The sequence below is a fragment of the Serinus canaria genome, chromosome 3, assembly GCF_022539315.1.
Source record: "Serinus canaria isolate serCan28SL12 chromosome 3, serCan2020, whole genome shotgun sequence".
In the NCBI taxonomy this organism is placed as follows: Eukaryota; Metazoa; Chordata; class Aves; order Passeriformes; family Fringillidae; genus Serinus; species Serinus canaria.
The window spans coordinates 7206029-7219932 of NC_066316.1; positions in this window are offsets into that span (position 1 = coordinate 7206029).

Here is a 13904-nt window from a genome sequence, read left to right on the forward strand (position 1 = left end):
GCTATGGCGACCGCCAGCCTGCCCCGGCGGGCCGTACGGCGGCCGCGCAGGGACAAAACGCCTCTCGCCGTTGGTGTGCCCGGCCGCGCTGGGGCGGGGAAGAAGGAGGAGGAAGAAGAGGAGGAGGAGGAGGAGCTTTGAGAGGAGGGGTAGAAATAGGTGCTGGGGGTGGGCGGATGGGAATTTTCTATATATTTCTATATATTTCTATATATTTCTATTTGCTATATTTATTTATTGCAGAAGTGTATGCTTCTATACATACATACACACACACACAGACACATATATATATACATATATATACATATATATATATATATATACACATACATATATACACACACACATATACACACACAGACACAAACACATATATACATACCTACATATACACACAAACATACATATATATACACACACATGCATATATATATATATGTGTGTGTGTGTGTGTGTGTGTGTGTGTGTGTAGTCATATCTCTGCACGTATATCACAGAATTGCAGGTTCAATTAGTTTAGAAAAGACCTCTGAGATCACAGAGTCCAACATTTAACCAAACACCATCGTGCCAGCTAGACCAAGGCATGCCCAGTCTTTCAAACACTTCTAGGGACAGTAACCCCCCTGTCTAATCTCCCTTTCTGTGAAGAAACTTCCTAAAGTCCAACATGAACCTCCCCTGGTGTGGCTTAAGACCCTAAAGGGGTCAGCCCCACCTGGCTGCAACCTTTTGTCAGGAAACCACTTGTTTATATATGCACATATGCATATATATATATATATATATATATACCCCCATATATACATACATATATGTGTACATATACAGCCCTCTGTATATGTATATATTCATATATATACATATATATTTTTGAATTTTATATTTATATATATAAATATATAACTCCCTATTACACATAGATTTTTTTTAATATAGGGTTATATATCTATTTAATATAGAGAGCATATATATATATTATATATACCTTTATCTATAGATGGGGAAGATAGCTCTATATTTCTATTTATCTCTGTATCTGTCATTTATATCTATATGTTTCTGCTTATATCATAGAATTATTAGGATTGGAAGGGTGGTGCCAGAGGATGTGGGCAGGACTTTGGGGCAGCCTGGGAGGGTCACTTGGAGCTGGCACTGCCAGCAGCATCCTTGGGAGTAGCTCAGGGAGAGCAGGAATTGCAGGAGACAAGGTAGGGAGTGCCTGAGTGCCCTTGGCAGCAGCAGCAGCAGCACCCACTGCTGTGCCAGGCACTGTGCCAGTGCTCTGCTTGCCACAGCTGGGGATGCTAGCTTCAACTAAATGGCAGCAGGTCTGTGTCCCTGTCCTCTCTGTCACCTGCATCCAGCCCTCTTCTTGACACTCACAATCACAGTGGCAATAATATAATCCAGGATGTGACTGTTCCACCTGGGCTGGGCAGGGAGACCACTCCCAGCCAGCAGTGAGCACTGCCTGGCTCTCCAGCTCCATCCCTTCCTGCAGAGCCCATCCCAAGCATTTGGATACTGCACCACGAGAGGCTGCTATAGGAGACAGTGACCCAGTGACAGTGACAGTTTCCAGTGCAGATATTACTTGTGCAGGGATCCCCCAAATTCCTGGCCAGAGGCACAGGGAGGTGCCAGCTGTGTTGGAAGGTGTCCTCACTGGCAGCCCTTGCACAGACTGTCCTTTGAGCTACCAGGGAGGGTGCAAAGGTTTTACAGGCATGCAGGTTTAATGCTGGGCTGAGGGAGCAGACACAACTCCTTGCCCTGCTGTGGAAGGACCCAGAAGCTGCCCAGGTGCAGATGTAGCAGGACTGAGAAACACCAATGTCCACACCAAAAGTTTTCTTTGATCTGCTGGGCCACAGGAAAGGAGAGTTTGTAAATAACCTTTGAGTTGGATCAGGGGAATCAGCCTAGCAAAGACTCAAACCCTGAGTGTACAATCATCATTCCTAAGCTGTGTTAGGCTTGATCCAGAACTGAACCAGAACAGCTTCAGCCAAAGCTTAGTCAGAACTGAACTGCAAAGTCACCAGCCTGCCTCTGCTGCTTTCATCTCCTGATAATTGCTCTGTTCACTCTTCTGTGAACTAATTCTCCTTCTGCTGTGCTTTCCTCTTCTGTTCAAAGCATTTTAAACAATCTTCACGTGGAAATAAGCAAATAAGGTATATATCAGGGAAACAAATGTACTGCTCACATTTAGATATATATTCTGGAGGACACAACTTACTCCTTTGCCACAGGACTGTCACCTGGAACTCCAGCTGTGAAAACACAGCCACTACATTTTTATTTCAAAATATTCCCGGGAGATGGCCTTGCACAACAGAAGTTTGCTCTACACAGAAACTTTTCTCATTACAAAGAGCACTCTGTGAGTTTCACAGAGTACATTCTAACATTTTAAATGTGTTTCTGGCTTCTTAGAAGTGAGGTTGTTTTTTGTGCCCTCTCCTGCTTCTCTTTCACTTTAGGAGCCTGATAAGGGAAAGTATGCTACAGAGAAGTGGAAATGAAGAATAAGTGGCTGTATTTGACATTTAATTTCTGCACAGTTGGAAAGAGAAATGAGATTGTCTATTGTTCAACTCATTAATTTTCCCATCCAATCACCCAAGAACATAGCAGCATGTTGTTTCATTATTAAATATAACAGGGAGATGTTCTGATTATTTTTTTCTTGTCAAGTTCTTATTATTTACAATCCATGGACAGTGTCAGTCTCTGAGCTCTCTCTTTTGCTCTTTTCTGGTTCATCATTCAATGAACACCAAGGCAACCTGTTGTGCCCAAAAGAAAACACGACAAGGCCTGATAAGCAAGCTGCAGAAAGATCTAATAATGTTTCATGAATTACTGCAGGGCCATGCTCAGAGATGTTCTCCTGGCAGCACCCTGGGATTTACACAGCACATTAACATGTCACTACCAGGGACCAGGAGCAGCTGTATTTTTTGAGGCTGTGTCAGGGACAAGCTCTTGGGGATGCCAGTGCAGTTTTATCCCTGAGGCCAAGGAAATGCCTTGTGTACATTCAGCTCTGCCATTTACTCCTGGCTTTTTAAAACACAGGCAGTGCATTCCCCCTTACTCCTCACTCAAGCACCCTTTGTATCACTTTTATTGGTGTTAAAGGCAGAGGAAGTTTGAGGCTGCAAAGTCTTTTCCAGAGAAATCTCCTACAGATTTTCCAGCCAGACATAAGACTGAGTACCTTCATTGCCATCTTGTATGCCCCAACAAGTCACAGTGCTGGAGGACCAGAGAACTGAGCACTGAGAGCCATTTCTTCATTCTCCACCTGGAGAAGCAGACCAGATAATGCTCGTGGTGACATCCCCAGCAAGAGATAAAGCTGTGAAGGGCACCTGTCAGGCATGTTAAACTCAGCTATCTTTGCTGTCAGGGTATCTAGATTTCAGGCAGGAAAATGTTCTTCAGTCTTCACAGAGCTTGGAAGACATCAGGCTGCAGAGCAAGGCCAGGGGTGGCATGAACAGAAACTTTCCTGGAGGCCAAAGAAGGTTTGGTTGATGGCATATGAGAAAAGAATAATTATTAACCTTTCTTCTGTAGTTCCAATGTTATTTCTTTTGTTGTCATGGTAGAAATTCCTTTTTCCTTTGCCAGAGAGGTTGAGGGTAGGAATTAGTGAGTTCTGTGTAGTGCACCCAATAATGAATGTTTAAGGCTGGACACTGGAAGTTCATGGGCACAAAAAGTATCTCTGCATGTATTTTACACCCAGTTTGTTCCCTGGTATTTTTCCCCTCTCTTCATTTCTTATTCCCTTTTTTTTTTTCAATGGAAATGAAGGCAAGTGACAATGGCAAGCTTAGAAAAAAATAAGAAGAAACTTGGGAAAATACAAATTCATGCAAAGCCGAAGGTAAAATACTGAAAAGCATTGAGAAATGTTGTGCTGACTTCAGTGCAATTTGATCAATATCCACAGGGAAAAACAGACAAATAACATTCTTGGAATAAAGTTCCCTGAGAAAACACTCAGAGGATTTGGATAAAGCAAATTTGGAGAGAAATAAAGAGGTTATTCTGAGTCAGTATAGAGCACATTTATGTCCTAATACATCACTATATGAAATCTTGTTGCATTTAATGCTAACATTAGGATCAGCAGAAAAACAGACTGGGGTATGGATCAGCTGCCCTGATGAGATAAGGCTTTATCTGTAATCCCTAGGAAGAAGGGTGGTGGAAGACTGAGCTGCTCAATGTGGTCATAGCCATAAGAAAACTATTGGAGGAGGTACTTGAAAGGCAGTCCACACATCTTCAAAAATCTAGAGATCCCTCTTGGCTGAAATGGAAAGGTTAGGCAGTCTGGAAAGCCATTTCCCTGACACTTGCTCCTGAAAATGAGCATAACTGTCTTTCTATTCAGGCTAGGAAGCCAAGCCTAGCAGCCAACATGCCAGCCCAGGAGCTGTGAATTTCTGGGGGCAAAAGACACACTGAGATAAGAGGCAGCAGAGGGTGAGGTAAGAGATTTCTGCTGGGGATGGGGAAGGCAGGTGGGCTCCTGATGGAGTGAGGAGCCCATGGGAAGCATGGGATGAGAGAGAATGACTGACTGATGAATACAGGCTCTGTTTCTGCATGGGGTGGGCAAGGGAAGATCATAAAAACCTCACTGCTTCTATCCATCCTTGCTCTTCCTGCCTGTTCCCTGGAGCTCTGCTGAACTGACTCCACTTTTGTTGTCCAAAAGATAAAATAAGATTCATCATTGGCTTCAAAGGCCAGCTTTGCCTGAATAAGGAGTCTCAGGATTTTGCCTCCTTTGAAAGGCTGCTGAGTGGGTAGAGTTTGTGTGCTCTCCAAAACTGCTATCAGTTTGCTCCAGCTCCTTTTCCATGGTTACTAAGCCAATGAAAGACCTTCCCATACCTGGCCCTTGGAAAGTGGGTTTAGGTCACAGATGGCTCTTCATTCAGGGATGCAAAATATACTGTTCATGAGCTGAAAAGGGATGTTCAGGCAAAATCATTGAAGAGCCCACCCAAAAAAAAAAAAAATTAGCAAGAAACTAAACAACATCAGAAAGAGTTTTTTCTTTCAAGTTTACCAGTGTTACCTAGTCCTGGCTCCTTTCAGAACCCTCACTGTCACTGTAATATTTTATGAAAAATTCTTTTGCCAGGATTTCTTCTCCTGAGAAGATGAGAAGCCTCAGCTTCTCCATGTTTTGCTCCTCTGGAATATAGCTTGCAGATTGCTTATCTAAACATGTGAATTGTTTTTAATTAATGGCCAATCACTGCCAGCTGTGTCAGACTCTCTGCTAAGAGTTTTTATTATTCATTCTTGTGTAGCCTTCTGATGTCTATTTTCTCTTTCTTTAGTTTAGTTTTAATATATAATTTTATTTTAATATAATATCATAAAAGAATAAATCAACCTGCTGAGAACTTAGAGTCAAATTCTCATCTCTCACCTCGTCCTGGGAGCCCTCACAACACCACAACACCTCACTAATAAGACAATATTCATTTATTACTTAGTAATCTTTAAACCTGCAACATGAGACAAGGTTTGGTGGTAGACTTGGAAGTGCTGGGTTAACAGTTGGACTCTATCCTAAAGGGCTTCTCCAACCTAAACTATTCTATGAATATTTGATTTCTTTTTTAATAACATCTGCAAAAGGCATTAGACAATGGTCCCTCAAATTTACATTCAAACCAAGCCAAGTGAAGCATTTTAATAAAACTACATCTTGTCAATCTCACCTCATTGCACTTCCTAAATGACATAAAATTAGATTAGGATCACACAAACCAGAAAAAGAAAAACAAGTTTTACATGTCAGTAGCTCCACAGAGAAGTATTTAACATGACTGAAGAGAATGCATGTCCCAAACTAATGCACATCTTTTAGTGACCACTGCTCCTCCTTAAAAATAAAATCATGGCATGGAGATTAAATCATTCCCCACTGGAAAAGAAAGAAGAGTGAAGAAGACCTGAAGCAGCTTTTAATTTCAAGTGTCCACTTTCCTGCTTAGCAATGTTTCACCAACAGATCAAACATTGCTGGTCAGAAGCAGCACAGTGCAATCCTGCTCATCCTCCAGCCTGAAGCAAGAGGGACAATCATCTGGTTTCAAACCAGAGCTGAAATCATTTTGTTGGAGAGGCACCAGCTGCCTTTCAACTGCTGAATTACTGATCCAGAAAAAAGAATTTTAAAAAATTGCAAAATCACGCCTGCTATGTGACGATTACATTGAAAAGTGGCTGCTCTTCACTGGAGTTCAAAATATTCTAAAGATACAAATGTAGTTGTACTCGATATTTCAAGTGATATAGTTTCCTATAAATGCTATTAAGTATAAAAACTATGACATTTATTTAAATACCACTTTCTTATTGGCAAAAGTTGTGTGTATAAACACATAAAGCACTAATACAGTGCTGCACTGGTAGCTGACTGCATAAAAATCCAATAGCATTCCTGTGGGCTGTGAGAAGCATCATTGCTGCTATAACAATAATGGCATATTTACAAAACTTCCATGGGATATTGTTGTACACATACTTTAACATGATGAGTATCACCAGAGAGAATTAATGTTTCCCCTCCTTGCCTTGGAATAAGTATTGTAATATTATTGTTGGCAGTAACAATTAATATTGCTAATAAAATGTCTGGAGTATCCACTCAGTTGTGGTGTTTGTGAGGTCCCCAGGACAAGGTGAAAGATGAGGAATCTGACTCCATGTTCTCAGAAGGCTGATTTATTATTTTATTATATATATTATATTAAAGAATGCTATACTAAAGAATACTAAACTATACTAAAGAAAGAGAAAGGATACAGACAGAAGGTTACAAAGAATGATCATGAAAACTTGTGACTACTTCCAGAGTCCCAACACAGCTGGACTGGGATTGGTCATTAAGTCAAAACAATTCACATGAAACCAATCAAACATGCACCTGTTGGATAAAACAGCCTAACACAAGAGAAGTGAGTCAGGTAATTATTATTTACATTTTTCTCTGAGGCATCTCAGCTTCCCCTGGAGAGGAAATCCTGGCAAAGGGATTTTTCAGAAAATATCACTGTGCCAGTCAGTCAAGCCAGAAAGCCCATGGAGGCAGATACTCTGCAGCACAGCTCTTTCTGTGCTGAAAATCTACAGCCTGAGTAGAGAAGATAGGTAACAGAACACAGGAAGAAAGAAGGGAAAGGAGATGAGAGAGTCACACAAGAAGTCAGTGAGAACAGAGGTTTGATGAACTGTGAGCCCACAGCCCAACACCTGCATCACACAGACTTCAGGGAAGGAGCACAGCCAGAACTCAGTGTTTGTCATTTTGGAAAACCAGAGACCAGCTCCCAGCATCCCTCATCTAATCCTTCTGCTGCTTCAAAAGAAGCAGAAAGCCAACAATGGAATGTTCTGCTTGCATTTTATCTATCTCATGTACCTGCCTGATGTGGCATGTCACAGAGAAACAAGCTCTGACTCCAAACAAAACCCAACCTGCTCATCTATGAAATCCAGCCTAGTAAATCAGTGAAGCCCTGACATTTGAGTAGGTGCAATTTTAAGGTGCATTTCCCATTCAAAGGCTGAAATGAAACACTTCATAGCAGTGTTTAGTCACAAGACATGTTGCTAATCCCACATGGAAAAGCAGCATCACTCAGTCTGTTTCTACTTGGTGGAAACAAAGAGGCAGCAGCCCTGGGCAGAGAATGGCTTGCAGGCTAAACACAGATCACAGTTTAGAATGTATCCCTAAACCTCCTACCAACCATCAGAGTCACAAAAAACATTCCTTGAAGGGTAGTTTGCTTAGTAGCTCCATCACAGACATTTTCCAGGTGCCCAGCCACCACCAAGCCCCCACAAAGTCAGCATTCATCCACCAAGGAAAGCACCTTCACAAAGGCACTGCAGCTGGCACTTGCCTTGGAGACAAGCAGAGATCCATGACATCTCTTTTTGTTCTGTTTTGTCCTCTTGCAGAAGAGCTCCTCCAAGGGATGAGCTCTGCCTCTTTAATCTCCCCAATTTCCATGTCCCATCAGCTGGAAAGGTGTATTGGGTCTGACCAAGGGGAAGTTCACAGCCCTCACATGTAGCAACATTTCTCTTCACAGAGAAAAGCAAGGCACAATTCTTCCCAAGAATATTTCTGGGTTTCACATCCTCTGAACCTCAGAGAAAGGAAAAACAATTCTTTTCTCATTTGCTGTGCCTGTGTTGTGCCAAAGTAAAATACAATATAAAAATTGTTTACCCAAAATGATGGTGTTTTGTTTCCTTGGCCTATCAGGGCCAAGTGTGTGTGTGTGTGTGTGTGTGTGTGTCAGGACTGTCAGCTGACAGTCACAAAATTCTGTGCAGTTGTGTGCAAAGTTAAGCACTTAACAAATTCAATTTCAACGTAATGTAATATAGTATAAAATAATACAGTGAAGTAATAATTAACCTTCTCATAAGATGTAGTCAGATGCATCATTCTCTCCCCCTCATTGGGAGCAAAAATATCCACTGCACTCACAGTGCTGTGCCTTGCCCTGGTAGCTGGCAGGGCATTGATAACAGAGCAGAGTTTTGGCTGCTGCTGAGCAGCCCTGTCCCTCTGGCATTCCTTCCCCCACCAAAGGGGATGGGAGTGGGCAAGATCCTGGGAGGGGACACCAAATTAGCCAAAGGAATATTCCATTCTGCATTATGTCAGCTCAGGTATAAAAGCTGAGGGAGAGAACAAGAAGAGGGGGCAATTGTGAATTTTCAGTGTTTGCCTTCCAGAGGAACTGGTACACTGCTACCCAGGAAGTGTCCAAACATTGCTGCTGATGGGAAGTAAAGACTGACTATTTTTTCTCTTTAGCCCACACACACACACACAGATCTCTGCTTCTCTCTTTCTTTTACTGCAATAAACCTGCTTTATCTCACCCTGCTGGTTGTTCTCCACCTTATTCTATCCCATGTCCCAGTGGGAAAGGGATGGAGTACTGTATTTGCAGGGAAATGCCTGATGAAGGCACGAATGATGAATCTGACTCCATGTTCTCAGAAGGCTAATTTATTACTTTATGATATATATTATATTAAAGAATATTGAACTATACTAAAGAATTACCACAGGATACTTACAGAATGCTAAAAAGATAATAATGAAAACTCCTGACTCTTTCCAGAGCCCTGACACAGCTTGGCCCCAATTGGCCAAAGAGTCAAAACAACTCCCAGCAGAATCCAATGGAACAATCACCTGTGGGTAAACAATCCCCAAACACATTCCACATGTGAGCACAACACAGGAGAAGCAAATGAGAGAAGAATTGTTTTCATTTTCTCTGAGGCTTCTCAGCTTCCCAGAGGAAAATCCTGGGTGAAGGGATTTTTTTCAGAGAATGTGAATGGCAAATGGAGCAACTGAGTGGGCACCTGGCACCCAGCCAGGGTCAACCTGCTGCAGGAGGTCAAGCAAGCAACATGCTTACCTGGGCTCTTCCTTCAGAACTTGGGTAATACCTCCCACAAGATTGACTTTGTTTCTCTCAAAAGACATTTAGCAGAAGTTAGTGCACTTTTTTCCCTTTGGAGATGATTGCCATCAGCACTGAAAGAGCTCCTCAAGATTGCTAAAAGGAAATGCCATCTCACTCTATCTAATTTCCAAAACAGCCTCTTGTGCATGCAAGCCCAGAGCAGTGCTCATGAGTTCTGCAGCACTTTCTGTCATGCACATTATTATAAATTTAAATATTTCCCAAGAAGTGCTGTTTGAATAAATAAGAACAAGACACAGGTTTGCTGCTTTCAGGAGGAGGATTGCAATTGAAGACACATCAATGGCAGCCCAAGTAGCAGAAAACCAGAGCCTTTTCCAGGGTGACAGGAGCTGGCAATGGCAAGGGGACATGCAGCTGGCCAGTGTACATGTTCTTATCCCCACTGCTGTTTCAGCTGAGCTGTGCTTCCCACTAAGCTTTCAGAAAGTCATACTGAGTCATTCTAGAATGACCAAGTTTACACAAAGATTGTTTTTCTTGAAGATTAAGGAACAGAAGGGGTAAAAGCAGATCTGTGCCTGCATTACACTCAGCCCCCTGACTTGCAAGAAGTCTCCTGTATGAGAGTCCTGCAGAACTGCAGTGTAATGAGATGTTTCATGGGGTTTTTCCATGCCTTGGAAATTTCAGCTAAATTACAAGTCAAAGTGAAAATTTCCTGTTGCTTAAAAAAAAAAATCTAGATTTCCCTGAGGTTTTTCCTATAATTCACTGTATTCCTAATATACACATTTGAACAAATTATTCTGAAGGAGTGCTAAAAATCAAGGAAGCAGAATCATAAGACTTTGCAAGGTTCCATTACCCTTACTAGAGATTAATCCCTTGAAAGTCAGCAGGACAGCATAAAATACCCTGCATGGAACAAACCATTAAAAATTCTATTATTTTATGAATGCATAAATATCAAACTTATGTCTTTGCCCCTGAGCAAACACTAGAAGATTCTGCACACAAGAAAAAAAGATAATAAAAGCCTTAAAATTCACATAAAATCCTGACCACTGCATCCCCACCCTTGGGACTTATCAAAGGCTTGTCTTAATTCTGCTCACAGGCAAGATTACCTAGAAAAGCCTCATCTTAATTTCTTTGCCTCTTGCAGTGAAAATATGAGCATCCCTTGGCTTAATAATTAATGACAACACTTGATGGCCCCTGATCCTGGCAGGTGCAAGTCACCTTAGCTGTACTCTTCTTACCTAGAAAACAAATATTTTATGCATGAGCACAATAAACCATAAAGACAAATTCTCCAGGGTAGAGGAGGGCTTTCAGAGGCCTGAGATGATGCTGGAGTTGGCTTGAGCTCTTCTAGTACTCCACATTTCTGTAAATCCATTAGCCAAACAATACTCAGGAAAAAATGGCAGGCTGTGCTGGCATGTTTGTAAATGATAGAGATCTCATGTCTGCAAAGCCTGGGATTGATGCCACTGCCCTGCATCCCTGCCATCAAACTGGCAGCCCTACACTTGCATTGTTTCCTGGCAACAAAGCATGGAGGCTCTTTTAGGGATGCTAACAGTCTGTGTCCACCCTGCAGACAGACCTTTGTGAAGGGCCCTGCCAAAATGAAGGAGTGGATCAGTGCTCCTACAACATCACACTTAAACACAACATCTTGGTTTTTTCCCTGTGTGAGGAAAGTATAATTCATGTGGTTATTTTATCTAAAAATCACTTCTATTTTTTTTTTCTGTGTAGGTTTTTTTGGAGCCATACCATACCATGGGGATGTCTCATCCCTGGGGTGTTCAAGGCCAGGTTGGATGAGCCTTTGGGCACCTTGTTCTAGTGAAAGGTGCCCCTACCCATGGTAGGGGGGTTGGAACAAGATGATATTTAGGGTCCCTTCCAACACAACCCACTCTATAATTCTACAATACAATCAAATTTTAATGATGAATTTCAGTTTTCCTGTTTGGAAAGAGGCTGAGGACAACCTTTTTCTCTGGGGGAGGCCTGGACCAGGTGGCCACCCAGTGTGCCCACCACAACTATTTGATTCTAGTGATTTGTCACAGCACTTCAAATCCATTTCCCAAGCTTGATTAGCAGCATGATTTATTTGGTGTAGGATGTGATACACAAGCACCATCTAGAGGATATAAAGGAGATGGTGATGGCTATAGTTGACTACAGCAACAGCTGACTGCTGTAGTATAGGAGGAAAAAGTTTTTAAGGTTCCCCATGACTCAAATACTGCTGCTGAAGTGGCATTAACTCCTAGGGTTAATAGTTATCACAATTATTCTGAGATTTGCATAATTTTGCCTGGCTCTTCTTGTTTTCCTTTCCCTCTCCCCCTTTCTTGATGATAGGAAGAGGATGAGGGGGGAATAAAGAAGAACCAATTAAACCAGAAAAATGCTTCACCTGAATTTCAAAGAAGAGATTGAAAATTCCATGCAGTCAGGACTGTTCTGCTTATGGGGAAATCTTTGGAAGAAAATAACTACCAATTACCCAGCAGTTTCAGATATGTTTCTGATGCAGTGCATCAGAGAGAAATGAGAGGGACTCTCCTGTGCTGCATCACTTGGCTGATAGGGATTAAATCTGCAGACCCTGCAGCATGAACACAGATCAGTTTCACTCTGAGAGCTTTTCTTCTCATATTCCAGATGTGTGGGCTCCTACCCAGCCTATTGCTGTGAAAAAGGAGTGACTGAGGAGCATCACACTCGTCTCACAGTGAAAAGGAAACCACCTCTTTCTTTAAAGAAAATGGGCATTTTGTGTGAGTATGTAGAAAATGAAGGAATTGGCTGGCACAGTGCTCAAAAGAACTTCCTTCCCTCAAACTGTGATCTTCCATCCACATCTGGTGCTGGGCTGGAAGTGGAAGCAGTTGACTCACCTGGCTGCAGAGGACTTTGTGGGCAGGGGCTGCTCAGAGGGCTGCTGGGACAGCCAACTTCCCAGATAACAAGAGAAATTCTGTATTTCACCCATATACCCTTGTCCAGTCACTAAACCAACATGGGACAGCACAGTCCCTGTATGTTTGGGACCAATCTAACAAGCCTGGCTGGCAAATATACATCTTCCCTGCATTGCCAGGTACCTCTACCACTGCTTCACTGAATACTTGCTGGTACATAAGAGATTGCTAAGAAAAGCAAAGTAATTATATAACAAATTTTCAACCCATCTCAGACTTCTGCATCTGCTGGAAAATAGCTGGAGCAGAAGAGTTCACAAACCAAAACTGTGAGTGAAAACCATTGTTTTGAACTCTCTCTGGTTTCCTTTAACCCTGGCTCCTGTAAAACCAGAGCAGTCTGACCCGTGGCAGCTGTACAGATTCGAGCCACTGAGTGGAGCCAAAGAAACACTTTTTGAGCAGCTCTAGGGCTCCAGATCCCTCCTGTTAGGCTGCAACACAGCCCACTGCCAGTTCAACTCCCTGTTGTCTCCGGGGCCAGGAGATGGCCCTGCCTGTGAGATAACCCAGCAGTGCTTAACAAATCTAAACACCAGAGCAAAACCATCCTCCAGGGCCACTCTGGGTCCTTCTCGAGCTTCAGCACAGCCATGCTGGAGAGCTTGGCTAAAAGCACAGCCTCAGCTGAGTGCATGTAACATGACTGGATCTGCTTCCAGCTCTCCATGTGCAATTGATTCCCCATGTGCTGCTAAAAACACCATTAGTCCCTTCCTAAAGAGAGCCTTTCTGAGCCCTAGGGGACAGGAGGCATCTTCAAAGCAAAGTTGGGCTGTGCCTCTCCAGGTTTGGACAGCCAGATGGTACCAGGGCTGTTTTCTAGCTTGGCCATGCTCTACACAGACATCAGCTGCTCAGACCATTCATGTCTAACTTCCAAAGGTTTTGGGGGCCCCCTCTGGAACATTGGGAACTGAATGGGCAATGCTCAGCTCTTTTTCCTGTTTAATGGCAATGGCTTCCCATGAGCTGTGCAAGCAGGACCTGTGCTGAGCTTAGGAAGAGGAGTGATAAATTCTCAAAGTGCAAAACTAGCAAACAAACAGGCAGTGGTACACAATGGTTTGGAGCACCATGAACCAGCAATGAAGGAAAACTTCCCACCACATCTCAGCAAACAGTACTGCCAGTAATTTTAGGTTCTTTGAGCATTTTTCAAGCAGTAATGTTCATTTCAGTCAGATTGGATGGCTCCAAACCACTGTTTCATGCACCCAGGACTTGGAAAACAATGTGCAAGAAGAGGTGCCTGTCCTTCCAGGGCAGCTGGGCAGCCACTGTGGGTGCAGCACAAAGGGCTCACAGCCTCTGTGTGCTGCCCAGGGGACACTGCCTGGCTCCAGCACATCCTGAGTCAGGCTTAAAATAT